Raw genomic sequence first — 17,253 nt, 5'->3', positions numbered from 1 at the left:
CACGTATAGCGCTATGATCAAATAAAAAAATGAATGTAGAAAAAGAACAGAGACAGCCCTGGGTAACCCGAAAAGCCAACGCACACATAAGACATTTACAGATGCGCGCATTTATGCGCTGACATTACCACCCACGCGCCTAAGTCGTCACAATACCCAGCATCCCCCGTTTTGCATATTAAACGAAAGTTAAAAGCAGTTACCCTCACCATCGAATACAGTGCGCAGGTGGAGGGATTAATTCATGACGCATTTACATCATTTTTTTTTATCGCCCGTAGGCGACGTCGCGCGAGTACTCGGAGCCCCGAATTAGTTAACTTAGTTCGCGCCGTCCGCAGCAACTGCTACGTCGCGGGCTCTGTTAATGACGCAGGGACCGCATTGATCGGGCGTAGGGCCCCGCGGGTATTGTGCTCTACGTCGCTTTGTGCGAGTGGCTGCAGCAGCGAAGAACCCGCAGGGGGCCTAACGAAGCACTCGCGGCCTTGACGCCGAAATACAGTGGCGCTGTCGTGCACCGCGCATGGAAATGTACCATATACCGAGGATCAGACAGAGCCGAGCTAATATGAAAGAGTTGGTAGGGGTGGGTGCCGTAGGCAACGCTGACATTTGACATTTGAACGAAGATAGGGAGACAGGATGCAGGGCAAATAAAAAAAAAAAATCTGCTCAATGCAGCCCTACTTCCGGTATTGTCACGTGACAGGAGAGAGTGAGCAGTCACCGCAAGAAGGACACTGTTTAACAATGGATGCTTTCTCGTATGTATCGGTAGATCGCAAATATTTGGCAAGCCGCGATATTGATAACGCTCTCGTCTAAGTGAAAAAAGAAAAAAAAAAGACGAAAAGAGATCGCATTGCCAGCGCGAGAAACACTTCGCGATGTTGTGAGTTTTTGATAAGCTTGCACTGCCCTTTGACTGGCCAAGAAACGGCAGCACTTAAAAAAAAAAAAAAAAAAGAACGCTGAAGACGAACTCATCAGCCTAGACTCGTAGAGCGTTCTTTCAAAATATCTATAGTTTAATTCATTTGATGGAGAAACGGCTGATAAGCCCTTCAATTGCTAAATTATTCTGTCCACTGAAAATTTAGCTTCGCCACGTTTCTTGCATCTTCGGGATATAGAAGGCGTTTTGTCACATCTGCAGAATGTAGACTCCAATACGAGAGCTTTCTACGGGAACGTCCAGATGTGAAAATATCAATTATATTTCATGTCTACCATAGATATGGAAAGAAACTATCCAGCCAGTTGAAAAATATCTCTGATGCAGAACAGTGGGATAAATATTGAAGGAAGTGTACCCGCTACATGATTACATGTTTACACCAAGAGTAATCACTAAGCTATCTACCTTCCGACATTTTTATTAGAAGGCTTTACATACGATATTGTTCAAGCTTGCAGCATAGGTGCAGTGAGAGTATTTCAATATTTATACGACAAAAGCTTTAAATGTCGTTATTTTCGTCAATGCTCTTGCTTTGGTGTGCTATCTCGACGGGCCCAATCGTACACACATAAACTGAAGGGAATGATTATTGAAGCACATAAAAGCTAAATGTTCTTATTTTATTTTCTTTCTTTGGGTACGGAATCCTCACCGCTGGTACGTCGGCACTTGAAGAGTTTGTTTTATTTGGGTAAGAACAGGGGATACAAGTAGTAATCTGAATAATAAACATCCTTCGTGATTTGGAAAAATATGCAGAATACACACACGCGCAGACTCAGCATGAACCCATAATGTGCAAAAAATAAAAGTAGTATTCATAATGGTTCGAATACATTTTTACAAACTAAGCGATTATTCTCCTGAATAGCCCGAACGAATCTCGTCTCGAAAGAATACGTCGAAATAGAAGTGATAGTTTTTGTTGCTGCTGCTTCTCAACAGTCTCCGACAGTGTCCCCATTAAGCCCCTGGCGAGTCCACAATAATGTCCACAAAAAGGAAAAAAAAAAAACGAAAGAAAGAAAAAAAGAAAAGGCTGCTAGGATTTTTTTATTATTATTGTCAGTTTCACAGGGCGGAAAATATTGATGTTTGCGTCAATTTATGCTTGCGTCTGCCAGAAGCTTTGAGTATGAAATAGAATATTATAAAAATGGTATTTTTTTTTCTTGCTTTGCATGGCCATTGAAATAAACCACCAGTTTACCTACCCTGCTTCGAACTACGCTAATGAGAAATTTGAAGTTTCAGCTGGATTATAAAATTATTCTTCTGCAATAGAATAGCGGCCACGTACCACTCCCGTGAGAATATGCTCGTTAAACCAGAGACGGTGCCAAAACCAAAGACAGGTAGTGCCCCCACCGTGAAGTTCTGGCGCCACGTCTCCGCGATGGGATGGATTTGGGCAGCAGCTACTCTGGTCTAGTTAGTCCTTAATAGGCAAAGGACTGCACTGAATCCTCAAGAAACAAGAGGAGCCACTGAGTTTTTTTAGACAAAAATTCGAGCGCCAAGACGCACTAAATACCGCGACTATTTTAAAATCCATGACGTTACACTGTCCTATACCAACTGTGAAGCTTTGACGCGAAACTCGCAAAGCCAAAGTTTTAAACTTCACACTCTCGAGTTGTAATTAACTTTTCTTTCTCGCAAACGAATAAGAAATAAAGTTTAGGAAGTACGCATTGCAAGTGTGTGCTAATTTCTGAGTATATCTCGTTAATGTTGCCTTAACGATGTCGCCGTTGAGCCACCGTCACACGCAAGGCAGCATTCCGACTCCCGAGGTCTCGGCACCCTGCCTACAGACAAGAAAAACAGCGATGTGCCGTGTGCACTTCCCAGAAGATGATAACGAAGTTATCATAGCTGCGAACACATAAACAGATACGGGACTCGCTGCCAGGTGCCAAATGGATGCCGCCCGGGAGTCGCTTCTCAGCAGTAATCCGTCTTAGCAGACTGTCTCCTGCATAACGAATGAAAATAACTTTGGACCTGCCGGCATGACGGCGACAACGCGTTTTCCCGCTGCCTCGCGCACTTCGTCCGCATTAACGTGCTCTTCGGAACCAGCTACTTACCTGACTCGAAGACTTTCGCCGTCTACGCGCAAACACAGTTTTGGCGTGCGTCGCTGTCAACATCCGAGCGAACGCGACGAAGATGGGGACTGCCGGCCGCGTCTGCTCCTCGGCGCAGGCATTGCAATTACGCAATCGCCACGGCTTGCCTTAAACGCGAGCCCCACCACCCACGTTCGCGTTAAGCACGTCGCGTGTTGACGTTCTCGACTACTGGCACCAGAGGCCCGACATATTTACTCGCCTTTAGCCAGAGCGGTGCGGCGGTCTTGTGGGCGTTGCAGACACAGGAACGAACAGACGGGGCACGTATCTCGAGCTTATTCGCATCGAGAAGGTCGTCGGTGCGCCAACGTGCCTAAAATCTTTTGCAGCAATATTCGGCTGCTCTCGTATAATTGACACTACGTAAGGCGGTGTGAAACGATAAGTGCAAATTTTGCGTGATTAAACGTGGCGGCGAACTTGAAAAAAAAAATAAAAAGATTCAAATTCAGTGTAACGGAAAGACCACGGCGCACGTTTGAGTGATTGTCAGGGAAGTAAAATCGGCGCCCTGAAAGCAAACTGCGGAGCCTGACTGAAAACACTCACCTGTATAGCATGTCTGTCGAGATATGTGAGTCGATACAGTGTGTGTAAATGTTCAAATTTCACACAAAATTAAGAAATTCCCTACAGAAGCTCTGCATATTACCGATGTGGCACTGAGCAACGAATTACCGCCATATTGTGACGTAGGGAAAACGTGAAAGAGAAAGACGGCTCTGGAGCCTCATGCCTTTACGACTGTGCCTTAAGCTGTTCAGCAATTTTCCGGGCCTACACGAAACAGCACTTCTTTCACCACACCGGGCGTCACGTCGTCTATTTATTTATTTAGCCCTACAACAATTACATGGTTTGGCTAACGCTTTTAAGCAAGCATTTCTTCCAGTTGCCATTATGGAGTGGAATACAGTGGTTAAGTCAATAGCATAAGGGAACATAACCTTTCAACGTTCCGAAAATTATTGTTGAAGCGTTTTTATAGTTAACCACACTATCAACTGAATGTGATGGAAGCGACATGCTGTTTCCTTTGCGCCCGGGATCATTTTAATAATGACATGGCAGACGGGAGCTTTTTACATGCAACGCAGACTTTATACAGACACGTTAACACGGCACAGAACGTTTTACAAGTCGTTTACAAGTCGTTTACAAGTCGTTTACAAGTCGTTTATAAGTCGTTTACAAGTCGTTTACAAGTCCTTTACAAGTGGTTTACACAGAACGTTTTACATGTACGCGGAATATGATACGAGTTCTGAAGACGTATGTCCGTCTATAGCGATGTGCCTAGCACTCATGCAGCACCACTCGCCGGTGTGCGTTGTCGTTGCGGTGCCCGTGACGGTGGTCGTTGTGGCTGCGTCGCTGCGTATATCTGGCACCAGCTCAGCTGGTGCGGTGTTGCGACGGCCAGGTCCACGTCGCACCTTGTCGCGATGTGGAAGCAGGGGAAACAGCAGGCCGGCAGAACACCAGGCCACAGCTGTAGCCGGCCAGTAACGCCTGGCCTGTAACGCCTCGGCCGCTAGAACGTCGGGCTCGGCCGGCAGACAGGTAGCTCAGGCGCCCCGGTGCCCAGCAGGAAGCACTGCACCAGGCCGCTGTAACAGCAGGCCGCTGGTGCGCTGTGTCAGCCTTGAGGCAGAGCTCCTCCACTGGCATTAATGAATCTTCTGGGTTTGCTTTCAAGCGGGGTGATTATGTTGGCTTGTACGATTTCTTGTCCGCCACCGATTGGTCAGTAGTCACAGATAAAACCAATGTCGATGACCAAATAGATCAGTTTACAAACAAGGCTTGTTTTGAGTAGTATGCGCAAATACATTCCTCAGTATAGTCCTAAACACTCTAAATATCCCCACTGGTACTAATCTAAACACTGCCCTAAAATATAAATATCGCGCGCATCGTAAATCCAAAAGTCCTGTGCTTAATAAGTGGAAAGAAGAATTCCGCTTTTTTCGAACTCTCTGCAAACGCCTGTATAAGCGGGATTAAAAATATTAGTTCACGTTTAATGAGTACGATAGGCAATCTTTCCATCAGCGGCTTTATCGCGATTCATGTTCTGAGCGGTTTTCTGTCCCTTTAAGGGAATATAAATTAGGATGATGAAGGTTTTTACCCAAGAAAGAACAAAGTACAGGCTGAAATTATCGCGGGGTACACATTGTTATTTTTCGCCGTTCTTCTATATCAGAAGATAGCCAACAAAAAAAAACAGAACTGCCCGTTTATATGTTTATGCCAACCAAACGGAAATCTATATAGTCTACCATGGTCGTAGTGAGACTGATTCAATTTGCTCGCTTTTCCAGCTGAGGCACCGACGTCATCCGGAAGTGACGCCACTCGCGTGCACTTCCGCTGCAGATTCCTCTTCCGCCTTTTTTTTTTTATGTTCCTCCAACGTATACTTTATTTATGCCTCCATCGCGTGCTACATCTCCCTCTACCAGTAGCTCGAAAAATAAAAGGTCGAGGGTCGCTGCGGGCGGGCTTCCCCGCAGCGCACGATGCAAAACGAAACCCCGCCTGCGATAAGGAATCGTCAGCTCACTGCGTAGAAGTGTGCAACGTCATACTGCCTACTATTATTCCTTTATGCATGGAACATAAGAATACGCGAAGGAAATGTTTGTTTCATGCAAATCTACAAAATAAACCTATAATAAGAGTGGTCAACGAAAATAAATATTCGCACCAACAGGTGCTCGACACCAGCCAGAGCACTAAAAGCGAACTTCACCTCCAAGACGAATATGGCTTCATTTAGAACTTGCACGGGCAGTTCTCGTCAGATGTGCACATTGCATTTGCTTTGCATTATCTGCTGAATTTTGCTTGAATCGCGACAACGAAGAACATCAGGGTTGATGTTCTCAGAAGGTTATAGAACAAGCGATGACCCCTGCTGCTGGGGATCTTGCGTCGGTCTTTCTCTTATGATCGTGCGTTCAAAAGAAAGTGGGTCATGCGGCAAACTTGTTTTTCTTGTCCTCTGTTTGTTTCTCTATCTAATCCAGCAAATGACCCTTGCTGCCGGTCATTAAGAGTTGCCCGATGACATTTAGCCAGAAATTATACTCAGAAAGACAAAAAGTGCGTGTATGCGTGTGTGTGTGTTGCCTGTAGGCAATACTCGCCCGTAAATCCTATCGAAGGCTTCTTACCGATAGACGTCACGGCTATTCTTATCTGCTGCTGAAGAACATAGCATGCAATTGTACTTTTCTAGAGTTGACAGGCTCATTTAAACTGTAGCCTTGTCCCTACTGCACACTTTTTCCAAACGAGACGAAGCACGGGAGGTAAGTTTTGTATTTATTTATTTATTTATTTATTTATTTATTTATTTATTTATTTATTTATTTATTTATTTATTTATTTATTTATTTATTTATTTATTTATTTATTTATTTATTTATTTATTTATTTATTTATTAGAGCGAAAGCTCTACTAAGCCATGTCTCGCAAGGTCGTTCATCGAGTCGCAATGACCTTGAGCCGCCGGAGCGCAAGTGTTGCAGTGTGACGTCACGACACGTGATCCGCTGCGGAGAGGCGTCGCAGCTGCGCTAGCTCGGAGTCTCACCGGTGCGCGGTGCTTGGTCGCTCAGTCTCGCCTTGGATGGTGCGCCGGCTGGGCCGTCTGTGCGTGCGCTTCAGCGAAAGCGACAGGCTGCGTCCAAGCATCCAGTAGATATAGCTAGACGGCAGGTGGAGAAATCTCAAGCAAAGGCAAAGTTGGCTGCTGAAACACCGGAGCAAAGAGAGGCCAGATTAGCACTTTATAGAAAAGCTTACCAAGCGTGGAAGCTGCAATAATGAAACACTGTGCATAGTCTTTGCAAAACCAAGCCAGACCTTTCGCTCGTGGTAACTAGGTTTACAAGAGTTAAGCCTCAGCCAGTTTCATTTTTATCTATTCATTTTTAAGTCATCATAAGAGCCTTCTGAAAACGACAATCAGGTTATGAGTAGTAAGTAGTCAAGCAATATACATATAATAGTACAGTTCACAAGTTATACAAACATAAATATACAATGAAGAAAGAAAGAAAAATGCTAATTTAGCGAGAAAGCGATATCTACGTAACAAAACTGAGCAGGCAAAAAAAAAAAACATTAGTTGCACAAGAACGAAAACAAATGGTTCAGGATTTGTCATCCCCAATGTCATTAACGGATTCCAAAAGGGTTAGCAATGCTTTTTTCGAAAGAGGAAGAATCTGTTAGTGTGACTATATATATATATATATATATATATATATATATATATATATCATAAGAAGCCAACAAGCAGTGACGCCAAGGACAACAATGGGGAAAATACTTGTACTTACTAATTGAAATAAAGAAATGATAAATTAATGGAAATGAAAATGCATGAAAAAACAACTGTCCGCAGGTGGGGAACGAACCCACGTCTTCGCATTACACGTGCGATGCTCTCACCATTGAGCTACCGCGGAGCCGTTTTCCCATCCACTTTCTGGGGTATTTATGTTTTTACAACTAGAACTAATCCTGGGAGTGTTAGCCAGCGCCACCACTCACAAACCTAGGGGCGGATGTGGAACATCCTTTCTGCCGCAGGCGTCACGAGCACGTGATCTTATGTTGACTTCTTATGATATGATTAATAAAAATCGGGCCCCTCGGTTCCCTTTCTTCTCGTTCATATATATATATATATATATATATATATATATATATATATATATATATATATACACCATTCCACGGTAATACATTCTATTCGTATATTGCCAACACAAGATACGTTACCGACAGTGCCTTGAAAGAAACAAAGTTAGAAAGAATGAAAAAGAAAGGAAAGAAGGAAGCGAATAAAGAATCGGATAAAAAATGGAAAGGAATGAAGAAAGAAGGAAATAAACATATCGAAACAAGGAAACAGGCAAAGAATAAAATAAAGGAAAGAAGCGAGGAAAGAAAGAAAATAAATTACCCCATTTCGGAACAACGGTGGCTCTTCGCTTGATTCGCCGGAGCCTGAGGTAAATCGTTTGTGACGCGCCAGCGCTCCACGCATAACCAACGAAGCGGCAGACGCAAGGCTTAACTTATTCTTTGTTCTTGGTTCCGCCTGCTACCGGCTTCTCGTTAAAACTAGCGCAAGAAGCGGTCGATGCGGAGCAAATTTTACGGCCTATTTATCGCGAATATTCAGGCTTAACAATGCGCTCGCGCCTACGACATCCGACGAGAGCCACGAGATTTGGGGGGCACTGGTTCCCGGTCCACCTGGGAAACTCAATCCAACCGCACGGCTGCAACCCCAACGAACGGGCTCACCGGCTGGCGCGCGATTTCACGACCCGCGCAGCAGTCAACGGCCCTCCTCGTAACGAGGCTAGCATCCAGAAAGACCCATTGTGCACCTTTCACGAGGTCGTCTCACACTACCGCTTGGAAAGGAGGTGGTTTCTCTCCTCCTCACCCAAAACTAAGTAAACCACAAGCTAGCACGTTCAGAATATTACAAACCCGCACGTACCCCACTCCGCGGTCCCTTAGCTGGATAGACCCGCACTTTCCGCAGTCGTGCCCCAAATGCGGACCCAACTCATGCTCTTTCGATCACATGCTCTGGCTGTGCCCAGCCATAGAAAACTCTATACTTGCCACAAATGGAACAGTGGGAGGAGTTCCCAAGAAGCTACCACCACCACATCCAACTCCAGGCAGTCCAGAGGCTCACGACATCACAACGGGACTTCGCCTCCCGGTGCCATCGTGGGCGGAGCCACCGACTTGACCTGAGGGAGCCTTCGGCTCCCCCCTGGCCAGTTTCTCAGGACCAATAAAAGTTCTTGTCACTGTCACTGGGGAAAGGCTGCACGCCTTCGCGACTATTTTAGAGACACCTAAAAAGAACATTGAGTTAAGCCGGTTTATAAACTGTACTTCTGGAATCTCCAATAGGTCACTTTTACCATTAGCGCGAAGGCGCGGCTAGTCGGTAAAGGTGCGAAGAGAAAATACGGGTGATAACGCTGCCTTGAAGTTCGTGAAGCACCTCCTATAGTGACTTCATCGATTTTGGTAATTCCCTGCTAAGAGTACTTAAATGGTCATGCGCAAAAAGAAAATAGAAAAGATTACACCGCCTAAGGCACACAACATAGGAAGTTTTATTAGACTTTCCATCTATGCGGACGACATCTGCATTTGGGCATCAGGTGTAACACGACTTCAGCTTCGCGCTCGGCTTCAGAAGGCAGCCACAATGACATCTTGCTACCTTCGTCAACAAGGACTTGAAATTTCATGTGGAAAGTGCGCAATGGTGGCATTCACGAGGAAGCCATGTCTGCTTACGGAATATCAATTAACAGACAACTTATACCATACAGCAGAAGTCACAAGTTCCTGGGAATCGTAATTGACAGAGACCTGTCTTGGACTCCGCACGTGAATTACGTAAAAAGCGGCTGTCTGCTATCTGTCACCTGTTCAGGTTCCTTGCAGGAAAAAGTTGGGGAGTATCCATACACGGTATGTTACAGCTGTACATGGTGTTGTTCGTTGGATTCCTGCGGTACAGCCTGCCTGCAATATCCAACACCTGCAAGACTAACCTCCGTACGATTCAAAGCATTCAAGCTCAAGCCCTTAAGATATGTCTTGGCCTACCACGCAGTGCGTCAACGGCTGAAACCATTGCCATTGCCCAAGATTACCCAATCACGACGCACATTACCGTTGAGACAATGCGTACGCATCTCAGACACTATGCTAGGACCCCTTCCCACCACCTGGCGAGCCTCACTGCTGAAAGGCCCTGCTCGACATTTAGCGCTACTGTGAATGCACATCGTGAGTTGTTTACTTCAGGGTATGCACCTGCGGCCAAGCCAGTGCTTCCTCCGTGGTGTTTGAGCCGTCCACAAGTACATATAACGATTCCAGGACTACAGAAGAAATCAGATGTACCGGCTACTGCTCTAAAACAACTGAGCTTACTCCTCTTGCATGAAAAGTACAGCAACCACGTGCACATCTATACCGATGGATCGACTACGTCGTCCAGTTCTGGTGGTGCGGTGGTTATACCAACGCGTGGAATAACACTGCGGTTCAAGACATCGCATGTCACGACCTCAACGGTGGCAGAACTAACGGCTCTGCGTCGTGCACTAGAATTCATTGATTCTGAAAGACCTACAAAATGGGCTGTGTTTTCAGACTCAAAACCGGCTTTACAGTGCATGCAGTCAGTTCTCCGACGCGGCTGTCATGAACAGTTGACATACGAAACCGTGAAACTTCACCATCACGTCCAACAAAAAGGCCACGAGGTTGTATTTCAATGGGTACCTGGTCATTGTGGAATCAGTGGCAATGATTCCGCAGACAACGCTGCTCGCACATCACACCAAGAAGAGCTCAGCGTTCCAATTCCACTTTCGAGGACAGACGCCGCAAGGCAGCTTCGACACCTGGCACGCAGTCTCTCACTGACCGAGTGGAACTCGCCAAACTTACGACTTACACGACTCCATCGATTAAACCCCTCACTGCAACTCCGACCTCCATTCGGACTTCCTCGACGTGAAGCTTCGCTTCTCTGTCGCCTTTGGTTAGGAGTTGCCTTCACAAAGGCATACTCTACATTAATTGGAGTGACCGACAGTGCAGCATGCGAGGCCTGCGGCACCGACGAAACTATTGACCACCTGCTGTGCCACTGTCCACGATATGCTCAAGAAAGACAAGATCTTGCTAACGCGCTAAAAAAACTGGACGATCGGACGCTTTCCGTGCAGGTGCTGCTGGAACACCGCCCCCATCGCTCGTCGGCCCATAAAGCGGTGAAGGCACTTTTGTGCTTCTTGAGGACGACGGGCTTGTGTCAACGCCTGTGACTATTAGTGCACTAACACACGCGTCAGCGAACTAACCGCTCATTTCCCGTCTTTCCTTCCCTCCTATCTCTCCCTGTCATCTTTCTGTTCCCTTTTCCCATTCCCCCGGTGTAGGGTAGCCAACCGGACGTTATCCTGGTTAACCTCCCTACCTTCTTCTTTTCTCTTGCTTCCTTCCTTCCTTTACCATTAGCGCGAAGGCGCGGCTAGTCGGTAAAGGTGCGAAGAGAAAATACGGGTGATAACGCTGCCTTGAAGTTCGTGAAGCACCTCCTATAGTGACTTCATCGATTTTGGTAATTCCCTGCTAAGAGTACTTAAATGGTCATGCGCAAAAAGAAAATAGAAAAGATTACACCGCCTAAGGCACACAACATAGGAAGTTTTATTAACTTTCCTATCGCCAAAAAAGCCAAAGTGCAAAAAAAAGCTTTATAAAGTGCGTGACGTCACAATGACGTACCGATGCTGTACTGTACAGAAAGGGGGAGTTTTATTTTTATTTATTCCGCTAGGCGGTAATCAACTTTCTTTTTGCCAAAAATGAAATGAGAGTCGAGTTTTGAACAATTATTTCTGATAAGTATAAACCAATTTATTCTTATCGATGTCTGTGTGTACGCCTTTAGGCAGATTACCTGCTTCCTTCGCAACCAAATCCAACAGATCTCTGGCAAGTAAAATGGGCATACTTAAATGTACATTCAGGGGCCTCACAATTTTTGACAGTCCAGGAAAAAAATAAGGATGCGCTGCTGATTTTAATTTATTAGTTTGTCTATCCTTCACTCTCGGTAAAGAGCTCAATAGTGAATCAACGGAACTCAACGAATAAGAAAACAAATTCAAGCAAATTGAAAACACCTTCGCGTGTTTTCTTGGAGAATTTCATGGCGTTTAGCTCATTTTCCGCAAATACTGCATTCTGCAACATGTTTTATCCGTTATCGGTTTATTATTAAAGTGTGTGTCAAAGAGGTCGACATTATTTGTGATGCCGCCTACTCCTTCTTGCTTAGATAAAGAGTAAATAGTAAAGGTAAGCTGGCTTTGAATTGAATTATGGGGTTTTACGGGCCAAACCAGTTCTGATTATGAGGCACGTTGTAGTGGGGGACTCCGGAAATTTGTACCACCTGGGGTTCTTTAACGTGCGCCTAAATCTAAGTACACGGGTGTTTTCGCATTTCGCCCCTATCGAAATGCGGCCGCCGTGGCCGGGATTCGATCCCGCGACCTCGTGCTCAGCAGCCCAACACCATAGCCGCTAAGCCACCGCGGCGGGTACTGCAAGCTGGCTCAAACAACCAAGCAAGAAAGAACGCAGTATCCCAGCATCAAGTGAGCACATTGCAGGTGCATTCATTGCAAACGATACCATCGTTTTTACGGGTTCACTGCTACGGTCGTAATGAAACATTATTGTGCGAGCATCAGCAGTTTCGTAACTTCGTTTACATTAGCGGAATCATATTTTCTTTATTATTATTTAGCCCGAAAGCAGTTCACCAAGGACACACCAAGACAGTCGACTGCTCAGAAAAGATTTTAAAAAAAGCAAACACTGATAATGATGGCGAAAACGCAGCGGCGCGAACCAGAGCACGTATGAAATCTGTTTCATCTTGGAAGACGCAGTGGCCGTAAAAGAGGTGCTGCATTGCTTTTCACGCTCCTGATTAATATCGCGATAAATATTGATAGCTGTTTTTTTTTTTGTACCGCTTTTGTTTCTTTCATCTAGCCAGTGGAATCTCATTACTCGGGTGCGCTCTCGCGTTATTGTGTCCAACTCAAACACAGTCTCGCCGACGACGAGGATTGAACCTCTGACCTTTTTCTATTCAGCGGCGAGACGCCTTCATATCTCATATATACCCGGGGGGCAAGTCGGAGGCAAATAACGTTGCTCTAGAGCAAACTCAGACGCGCGGAATTATTCATTAAAGCTAGAAAAGCAAGTACGCGGGAGGGAGTCATTAAATGGAAAAAAGAAGGCAGCAGTGACGGAACACAATATGAAAAAAAAAAACCCTGAAGTAGGCTCTCGTTCGTTTCGAAGTTTTTCATATAGAGAGCGCAGATGTTCCTAATTGCAAATACGTCCTGTGTCATTGCAGATGCGCCGAAATAGCAATACATAATCATTTTGTCTTCTTCTTTCTTTATTTATTTCCTTTTTGCATTTCTCGACCCTCCGCTATGGCTCAGTCGCTACAGCATTCTGCTGCTCAGCGCGAGGTCGTGTGTTGAACAGCCGCATTGCGAATGTAGCGGAAGGCAAGAAACAATCGTGCGCTTAGATTTAGGTGCACGTTAAAGACACCCACGAAGTCGAAATAATTACGCACTGCTGGACGCGAAGCCTCAAAAACTTTATTTCTTTGTTCTTTCGTTATCTGCTTCGTTATTTTTTTTATTTCTTTGTTTAGCACCCATATCTAAACGCGGCGCCTGCGACCGCGCATCGAACCCCGAACTTTGTTGGCCGCCACATTCGCTTAGCTGTCGCAGGAGCCAAAAGCTGGACCAATCGCCAACGTGCATCGTCACTCCGACTTGTTCGGATTGCTATCGCGGTCGTACTTTCTTTGCTTATTTTCAACAAATAACGTGATTAATTTCTATCTAAGATAGACTACATTAGTCTGTGTAGCAGTCATTATCGTTGTTAACGATGCTCACTGTTAGAACAAGACGCTGTGCTTTAGTACAGCATTACAAGGAATTAGTGTTCCGCATAATCATAATCGTCATCCTGGCATGTTATAAGATGGTGCCGCGCTTATGTCAACTTATAACCCGTAAAGAAAAGCCTTCTTATACCCGTCTCATTACGTAGAGCTATGAGAAATGCATCACAATATATTTTTATACAAGCAAATGATCAGCACTTTCTTAATACTGTGGGCGTTAGTCACACATACGTTAGTCACTCCGGAATGTTAACCTTGGTTAAGTTGAGCCTTACCTAGCGCCGACCACAACTCTAGTCGGTTGCGAGAAAAGTGATCTATTGCAGTGGGTCGGTGCTGTAATGTCAGTCATCGTTCACTGTCTTATGTATAGCTGATGTCATTTCGGTTTCTTCATACATGACGCTCAAATGCCATGGGAGAGGCGGGAACGACATTTCCTCGCCGCTGCCAACACCGCGGTTCATTCAGGTTAGCGCGCACATGTAACTAGGACATAACTGATGTTCCCGTAGCAACAATCCGCTGTATAGTGCCACTTCCAACTGTTTCCGTCGCTTTCTTCTTTTTCCGCTAGCTCGGTCACGTGACGTGCCACGTGACCCAGCGGCGACGTCGCTTTATCTCAATCTGCGAGCGACGCTGCAATAGACGCCCACGCCACGTCCATTGTGTTCGGCGCGCGCCTCCGTGCGCCAGGGGAAGATCGTCGTTCCCGCGTTTATGGATGCCTCCTCTCCCGTGCCTCTCTCCCAGCATAGCCGTCAGGGGACGCTTGTGAATGAGCCCTCCCCCCCCCCCCCCCCCTTGCTCTTTTATGAGGCCTCAGTGCAGCAGGGAAGCCCCGGGCTCAACATTAACATCCCGCCCACCGACGGCCTCGGCAGCAAAGATTGCTGCGAGATCCCTGACGCTTTGGCGTTTGCGCACAAGGCTATAGGCTGCCCTCGACCTGCTGCAACCCCGACCTTTCCCCGACAACTGCGCAGGGCTGTAGAATTTGCTGCGTAAACCGGTGTCGGGTGCAGGGAGATAGATGGAGGAAAGAATAAGCGCCAGCTTCAAATACTTCATGTTCGCTAATCTACGCGTGCAGAGGAAACAGGTAGCAGAAGTTAAAAAAGAAACATTGCAGACGATTCACGCAGAAGTGTACAGACAGCTTTAATACCCACAGCAACACATACACGAATGAGCAATTCGTAAAGCGTGTGTATAAAGACGACTCCGGTTCAAGTGCCACCCTTTCGTAACATTTTTTTCGAGTTGTGTCTCGTGCGCGGTGTAGCAGTTGATCTGTGAACATGAAAATTGTGCTACAGGTGTATTCAGCGCGTAACGGCCACCCTACCTGATGTCACCAAGCGCAAAGACGCGAAATTGTTTGTATTCCAGACCGAGATGACGGTGTCCACGTCCTCAGACCTACTTGGTCTAGCATTTGTCAATTCAACTTTCCATTTACCTAAAGCCATGCAATGTTCTCGCACGAATCAACAGATTTATCGACACGTAAAGTGTACTACACTAACGCCACCTGGTACTGTTCAACCAAGGTAACAGCAGAAGTAGTTCGCCGCCAGTTGCTGGAGTAAAGCGGGTAATTCCGTTCCAGACGACGGGAAAGTTTGTATTTTGTGTGTGCGCGCATGTACGTTTACTAGCTCTCATCACTGTCGCTAGGAAGCGGTGTGTTCACAGCCGGTCGGCATTCGCAACCCGCGTTCGATATTTATCCCCGCCCGGTCGTTTTGTCCTAAAAGGACACAAACCGGGATTTTTGCTGCGCCCTTTGCTTCTTTTCCTTTGGTCGTAAAATTCGAGATTGTTGTGGGCGTCGTTTCGGCATCTCTGCTTGCAGCACTCTGCCAAAACTTGGTTGCCACATCAAGCCTACCATCACCGCTTTTAAAGACACCCTTAAAGACCGGTTTGGGTACAATGGAAGGATCGGGTCGAAAACATGATCGCATAGAAACGACACCATTGTTCCGCAACGATGCCAAAGTGCGTGTCCAGTAAATGCAGCTGGCGAATCTCAAGCTGCCGTATGCGTTTTCTAAGCACAGCTAATGGCTAGGCAGAAGAGAACAACATCATAGCTGTTGCTAAGAGCTACCGCGAAATTATGGGGAAGTCTGAAAACTTCAAATCACGCACAATGTTATTGATTGATTGATTCATTGATTCATTCATTCATTCATTCATTCATTCATTTATTTTAAGGTTCCAAAGAAGCACAGGCCCAATCAGGCGTCGTGCTGGGGGCTCCGGAATAATTCTGGCCGCCTGTGGTTCTTTGACGTTCACGTATAAGTTCAAGGGCCTACGCTCGTGCACTCAAATCAAAGTGCACAAGTGATTTTGCATTTCACCCTCATGGAACTACGGCCGCTGTGGTCGGGAATCGAACCCTCGAGCTCGCGCCCAGGAGCGGCAACACTAAAGCCAGTTACAGCCACTGAGCAACAGAGGCGGTTCCCTATGGCCATTTCCCGCTTGGGAGACAAAAATGGCAACCGTTGGAAGCCTCGTTCTGTATTACTTGCTAAGGACGACGGCAAGTCAAATGATCTATCAGTGAAGCTTCTGGCTGGTACTGCAGCGCAATTGGACCCTACGACCATCGTCCTATATGCGACCCCAGAATTTTCTGCCGCGAAACTCGTGCAATTTAGACAATGCAGAATTGTGTGTTAGACGTTCACTATACCACATTAGGAGCAGTCGCAAGCGGTGCAGCCTAATTGTTTCTGCAATTCTGCGCGCGCGATGGCTGTTATCATCTTCTCGGCCTATCTTTTGAATCATACACTCAAGCGAATGGGTGTCACATCAAGTCTCATTCTGCGCAGAAAATTTGCATGACTTCGCTCTGTTTTATGTTCCTAGCGATCTTAAGCCTCGTGAGTGCGCTAGTTCGTTCTATATCGTTTAGTTACTACATCGCCCATGTGTGTCGCCTTCGCATCTTGCTCACGCGTTTGCACTGTTAAACGTTCATTTTGTCGATGAGTGGCATCATACCAGGGCGGACAAGAAGTGTATTGCACAGCAGAGTGGCGTCTCGAATCCATGACTCAAAACACTCAAAACATGATATCGTTACCAAATCGGCGTGGCTAATCGCAGGCTTTGCCGCTGATTCATTCTCCCTAAAGTAACGCAATGACCCGGTATCCAATGGGGCCCTATGACGTCAGCTTTACAAAAAAAGCTACCCACGTCATACCAGTCGCGGTAGCCCAGTGGCGATGCCATCGTGCTGCTGAGCTCGAGGTCGTGGCTTCGATCCCGGCCACAGCGGCCGTTGTCCTGTGGTTGCGGAATGCAAAAAACGCTCGCTTACCGTGAATTGGGTGAATGTTCAAAAACCCCTGATGTTCAAATTAACCCACAAAGAAACGCGAAGTGTCGCTGTAGTTCTCGTTGATATATGAGAAGTTTAGGTGTTAGCGACAGACCCTTGGCATTCTTGACTTCTTTCTTATTCCGGGGAAACAGGTAGGATTATCTGTGGATAATAGGAATAGCCCGCAACGGAGTGCCT

General features: G+C 46.2%; 1 protein-coding gene and 1 non-coding gene across 2 annotated transcripts in view; one reads left to right on the top strand and one right to left on the bottom strand.

Moving 5' to 3' along the window:
• LOC119464287 (neuroendocrine convertase 2) overlaps nucleotides 1-17,253 on the top strand; it is a 201,264-nt gene that overhangs the window by 44,938 nt on the left and 139,073 nt on the right. The window lies entirely within an intron of this gene.
• Trnat-ugu (transfer RNA threonine (anticodon UGU)) lies at nucleotides 7,516-7,587 on the bottom strand. Its single transcript has one exon. It is a non-coding gene; the product is annotated as a tRNA-Thr (tRNA).

The sequence above is a fragment of the Dermacentor silvarum genome, chromosome 9, assembly GCF_013339745.2.
Source record: "Dermacentor silvarum isolate Dsil-2018 chromosome 9, BIME_Dsil_1.4, whole genome shotgun sequence".
Lineage (NCBI taxonomy): Eukaryota > Metazoa > Arthropoda > Arachnida > Ixodida > Ixodidae > Dermacentor > Dermacentor silvarum.
This window is presented reverse-complemented; position numbering and strand designations above follow the sequence as displayed.